General features: G+C 48.2%; 1 long non-coding RNA gene across 1 annotated transcript; it reads right to left on the bottom strand.

Moving 5' to 3' along the window:
* Window positions 1–339: 339 nt before the first annotated feature.
* Window positions 340–5,321, bottom strand: LOC131424133 (uncharacterized). The gene is made up of 3 exons (XR_009226678.1): window positions 4,942–5,321; window positions 4,280–4,409; window positions 340–536 (listed from the first exon to the last, which is right to left on the bottom strand). It is a non-coding gene; the product is annotated as an uncharacterized LOC131424133 (long non-coding RNA).
* Between the last annotated feature and the right edge of the window lie 361 nt (window positions 5,322–5,682).

Below are 5,682 nucleotides of genomic sequence, written 5' to 3'. Positions count from 1 at the left end.
TTCTCAGCCAGTTTTACAGTGAGAACCAGAAGCAAGAGTGGAAAGATTGGAAATGATGAGCAGAAAGATTGGAAAAACTTGTGTTTGGCCAGAAAAGTGCATGTAAAATTGGGGCTAAGGAAGTTGTGGTTGCTGAGGAAATTAGCACCTTTAAAAAGAAGCCAAGAACTTTGCACCAGGACAATAGAAAAGATGCCTTGAGGGATTCTCAGGAATTTCCAGACCCCACTCCTGGTACAAAAATTTATATTAGGGTTCTCTAGAGGACACACACACACACACACACACACACACACACATTGGCTTATGTAATCAGAAGCTGGATAGTCTTACCGTGTCCGTCTGCATGACAGGACAGCCAAGGGAACCAGTAACTGCTCAATCCAAGAAGCTGGAAACCTCAGAATAAGAAGGAAAAGCCAGGCGTGGTGATGCACACCTATAATCCCAGTGGTTCAGGAGGCTGAGGCAGGAGGACCACATGTTCAACGTCAACCTCAGCACCTTAGTGAGGTCCTGAGCAACTTAGTGAGACACTGTCACAAAAACAAACAAATAAATAAATAAATAAAAGGGCTGGGGATGTGACTCAGTAGTTAGGTGCCCTGGGTCCAATCCCTGGTACAAAAAAAAAAAAAAAAAAAGCCCAATAATGCAGCCCCAGTCTGAGGCTGAAGGCCTGGAAGCTCCCAAAGAATTGCTGTGTGAGTCCACATTGAAAGGCCAAAGAAGCCGGAGTCTGATGTTCACAGACAGTGGCAGCAGCAAAAGTCACACCTGCGTAAGGGGACTCAAGCTTACACCACTAGCAGGAGTCTTCCTCTTTTTGTTCCTTCTGGGCCCCCAGCCTATTGGGTAGTGCTGCTCACATTCAGGTTGAGTCTCCCCTCTAAGTTTGCTGTCCCACATGTCAAAAGTCTCTGGATACACCCAAAAGTGTGCTTTACTAATCTCCTAGGTGTGTCTCAATCCAATCAAGTTGACAATCAAGGTTAAGAATCCTAGATCCCAGGTAGGCGCAGTAGTGCACACCTGTAATCCCAGCAGCTCGGGAGGCTGAGGCAGGAAGATCACAAGTTCAAAGCCAGCCTCAGCAAAAGCAAGGCACTAAGCAACTCAGTGAGACCCTGTCTCTAAACAAAATACCAAAAAGGGCTGGGGATGTGGCTCAGTGGTGGAGTGCCCCTGAGTTCAATCCCTGGTACCCGCCCCCCAACAAAAAAGACTCACAGATCTGGATTGCTAACATTTAATGAGAACTGACAGGGCCAGGCTCTAGGCTAAGCTACACACACAATGCTCTTTAACCTTCACAACAACCTGTGAGGAGGTATACTAGTCTCACTTTGCACAGGAAGAAACTAAGGCCCAGAGAAGTTGTGTGACTTGCCCAAGATAACTCAGCTCCGGGAAGCTGATATTTAACCCCTTTCTATCAGGATCTGAACCTCTTTACCACTGCATTCTCTCCTATCTTGTCAGAGGTGTGGGATGGTGTTGCGCACTGTCCATCTGGCAAACAAGATTTTTCTGCATTGAGCAGTCAGTGCCATTTCAAATGTATCCAGGACTGTGCATGGTGAAGAAGGTTCTCAGATGTCGCCATCAGATATTTTCCCTGTCGCTGTATTCTGTCATTCAATGTGTACTAAGAACCTGTCCTTCTCTGGGTCCCAGTAGAGAGGATGAAGAAATCAGTCCATTCCCTTGGGGACCTGAAAATGGGAGTCCTTTGTGTTTATTAAAAGAGGGTCTCTGAACCTCAGCATTATTGACATTTTGGATCAGATAATTCCTCGTTGTGGGGGGTCGTACTCTGCATTGAAGAATGTTTCGCAGCAGCCTCCCTGGCATCTGCTCACTAGATGCCAGTAATACCGTCCAGTTTCGACAACTATAAGTTGTTTTCAGACATTACCAAAGGCCCCCCGGGGAGGAACTGCCCCCAGTTGAGAACCACTGCATTAAAGAAAAAAGAAAGAGGAAAGAAAAAGAAAGAAAGGAAGAAGACAAAGAAGAAAGAGTGACACTTCTGTACCTTCTACTCATGGACTGAACTACACTAACATTTCTCAAAATAATGGATTCCATTTCCATAGTAACAGTTTTTTTGTTTCTGTTCTTTTAGCTGCTGCTGTTTTATTTCTTAATAAAGCACAGTGCAGTTGATGCTGACAGGGTCTAGTTTTGTCAACTGCCTAGAAAGTTCTAGAAGCTTCGACAGTCAGTGATGCTGCAATCCAGTTCTTCTCACCAATACTCCAGTGCCCCTTAAAAGTCTTCTAAATTTGGGGGTTCTCAGCCATGCTGTACCAGAATCATTTGTACCTAAGAAACACAGTTCTCCTGCCATTGACATTCTGCCCCTCTAGGTCCAGGGTAAGTCCCTGGCATCTGTGTGGTTTTAAAACTTCACACGTAAGTTAGGTGAGCATCCAAGTCTATAACACCTTAATTCTCTTCTCCCTTTCATTGTCTTCTTGATCCTCCCTGGAAATTAGGGCCTGAACTCCGATGGGGTGCAGTTCTACAAATGACCACGAGAAGTCGCTGTTCAACCACAGTTCTCATCAGGTGACCCTGCAAGGAGCCAGGTGCCTTCTGCAGAGAGAGTTGACCTTCACTAGTGGACCAGGATGGTGGGGTCCTGGCTCTCTCCAGATGTAAATTTTCCCAGTTCCCAATCTGCTCCTGCCCCTAAACAAAATCTTTCTGCAATCAAGAGCCAAGAGCTACCATTGAACTATTACTAGTTACTATCCTGTTTGGAACCCAAAAAAGGCAGAATTATTGCATTTGAAAGGAATTTCGGAGCATCTGGCACAGTGGGTTCAAACTTTTTAAAAAAATGGTGTGATCTTGGACAAGTTTCCTAACCTCTGTGCCTCAATTTCTTCATATGTAAGATGGGACAAGAATGGTCTTGCTCGTACAGTTGTTACAAGGAGGGAGGACAAATGCGTGTCTAGCACGTGGCCATGATGCTCGCAAACAGAAGCGTTTGTCGTTATTTCAGTTTTACATACGATTAAGCCCAAGTTCAGCAGCTTGCCCTAAGTCACATGGGGAGATGGTGCTGGATCTGGAGCCCCACCTTGAGGTTCTGGGCCTCAGTCTATGGCAGTTTCCCATGCTCTGGTTTTCCCTAAAGCGGATGATCCAAAGCCCAGATCTGACAGACAACAGGAAACAATGACCTTTGAGGCTGTGAGTTCTACCTGAAGGTAGGAAAGCCCTGACGCTGTTGTGGGATCGGGGTTCTAGGCACAGCCTTTCTCTGGCTTTAGAGGTGAAAACAAGTCTCAAACCCTGACCCTCAGTTACTCGTCAAGATGAATCACAGTGGCTATGCCTTCCTGGAGTGAAGTGACATCAGCCCAGAACATCAGAAAAGCACAGAATTAGTCCAGTGTCAACCTTCGGCATGACCAGAGAGCCACAGGACCCTTCCCTTTCTCCACAGGGAGTCAAAGCCTCGAAGGAGGCCAGGGGTCCAACACTTGGCACCAAACTGGGACTGGGGCGGCCTCTGCCGAAACTTGGTTCTGCTTCAGCTTGCTTTGTTGAATCACCCCCTCATTTGTAAATAAGGGGAGGCTGGATGAAATTTTTTCAGGGGTTTCCTTGGCTTTCACTATCCATGTCCCCACCATGTCCTCTTCAACTTAACTATTTGGAAGGGCTGAGCAGTGGCAGCCCCCTCCTCCTTAGGACAGGAGGGTCAGAGGCGAGGCCATGCAGGAGGTGGCCACTGTGGGTGGAAATGATAATATTTACTTCCTAACTCCTGTTTGCCCCCCTCCCCATGCCTCGCCTGCAGCGTCCTTGTGAAGACACTGGCGAGGCTCAGCGGAGAGGCTCAGCCCTCCTCTGAAATGGATACGCCAGTCGCTCCCCCTCAAGGTTGGTCTCACTTGCCTTCTTCATTTTTAGACACATTCCAAACTTTTCAGCAAATTACAGTGTTTGCCAACAGGCCGTCTGGAGCCCAGGAGAGATGCTATTTATAGCGGAGCTGGGATGCTGCCATCCTGGAGCAGGCTGGTAAGAAACTAGGCCAGAAGGCCCCCATCCTGCACCCTGGGGAGAGGCTGGAGCTTCTGGAGCAAGGTGGCCAAGCTGGACAGCCCATGGTAAGGCCTGTCCACATGTCCCACCGGGGCCCTGGGGTCTGCCCTTCACACCCCCTGTATTAGGGGGCTGCTAAGAGATTTCTGAGACCCTAAGAGAGGCAATGGTGCTGCCAGGGCCACTGAGCTGGGTCAGGGTCAACACTCACCATAGATCAGCTCTGGGTCATGCTGACCACTGCCCCATTTCACTTCATTCATTCCTCAGGGTCTGCATCCAGGGTCTGTCACTACTTGGGAATGTCAGGTCATCTTTGTGAGTCTTGATTTCTCCCATCTCTGTAAAGGATGGACAGACATGAGCTCAAAGTTTCTTGTGTGAGGCCCAAGCAGAGTGTCTGACATACAGTGGGTGCATAATAAGTGCTCAGTGTTGTGCACTGGGAGCACCCTGAGATAATTGTGAATAAGTACGGACTTATCTTCAAGACACTCTGTACCCAGACGGGGATGCAGGACTCAGACGAGGGGCTTGTGCCTGGACAGCAGCAATCCCATACCTTTGCCCCAGATGCCACTTTACAAAGGACTTTTATGGCATTTGGGGCCCCCATGGCTCCTTGAGGGGGGGATGTATGGTGATACCTGTTCACTCGACAAAATCTAGCCTCTCAGAAAGGCCCAGGGGCTTGCTCAAGTTCCCACAGACGTAGTGAGCAGGGGAAAAGGCCCATTTGCCACTTTAATCTGGTCTGTTGGACTTTAGGGACTTTTGGCTTCCTGCTGTGTGTCCCCTGTTCCCATTTTCCAGTTCAGATCTCAAGTCTCTTCAATTCTCTCCTCGCTATTCCCCACCCCTGGAAAACTCTACCTGCTTCCAGAGAAGAACTCCATTCAATTCTGGTGTCTCCCCGTGCGGAATCAAGGCGCCTCTTCTGTGAGGAAACGTAGGCACGGGGACTGGCTGAGGCTGCTTATTAATAAGGAAGCTCCTCAGTGTCCTTAGGTTATATAACACCTTTTGCTTCTTTCTTTTCGGTATATTCCAAGGGTGTGTATTATTTTCACAATTAAAAAAGGAAATCTTCACCTAAAAGAACACTCAGCCAGCCACTTGGGAGATCAAGGCAGGAGGATCAAAAGTTTGAGACCAGCCTGAGAAACTTAGTGACAGCCTGTGTAATAGGGCATAACAAGGGCTGGGGACCTAGAGGGCTTGCCGAGCATGTTTCAGGCCATAGGTCCAATCTCCAGTACCTGAAAAAAAAAAAAAAATTCAGACACAAGCAAGACATGCAGATATGTTCCAGTGTCAATCAACGAAGCAGGGGAGACATTAGTCGCTGAGACTTGAGAGGCCCAGACCTAAGGGAGGAGAGGGGCAGAAGCAGAGAGACCCCAGTGGACTTTATAGAGTGTGAGTCTCCTGGACATCCCTTGTACCCCAGCACCATGGACAGTGCTTTGCACACAGTAGGTCCTCAGTACTTAGCTAGTGATCAAAAGGCACTGCTTGAGCAAAAACCTAGAAGCAAAGTGTGGGCACAGGACTGGGCCTGGATGGTCCAGCTTGGTGGAAAAGAGGGTCTACCCAGGGAGTAGGCACAAGGCA

Source organism: Marmota monax, unplaced genomic scaffold, assembly GCF_021218885.2.
Source record: "Marmota monax isolate L192 unplaced genomic scaffold, Marmota_monax_Labrador192_F-V1.1 WCK01_AAM20220418_F8-fsc00205, whole genome shotgun sequence".
NCBI lineage: Eukaryota > Metazoa > Chordata > Mammalia > Rodentia > Sciuridae > Marmota > Marmota monax.
The sequence above is the reverse complement of the archived record's forward strand: the minus strand, read 5'-3'. Positions and strand labels throughout refer to the sequence as shown.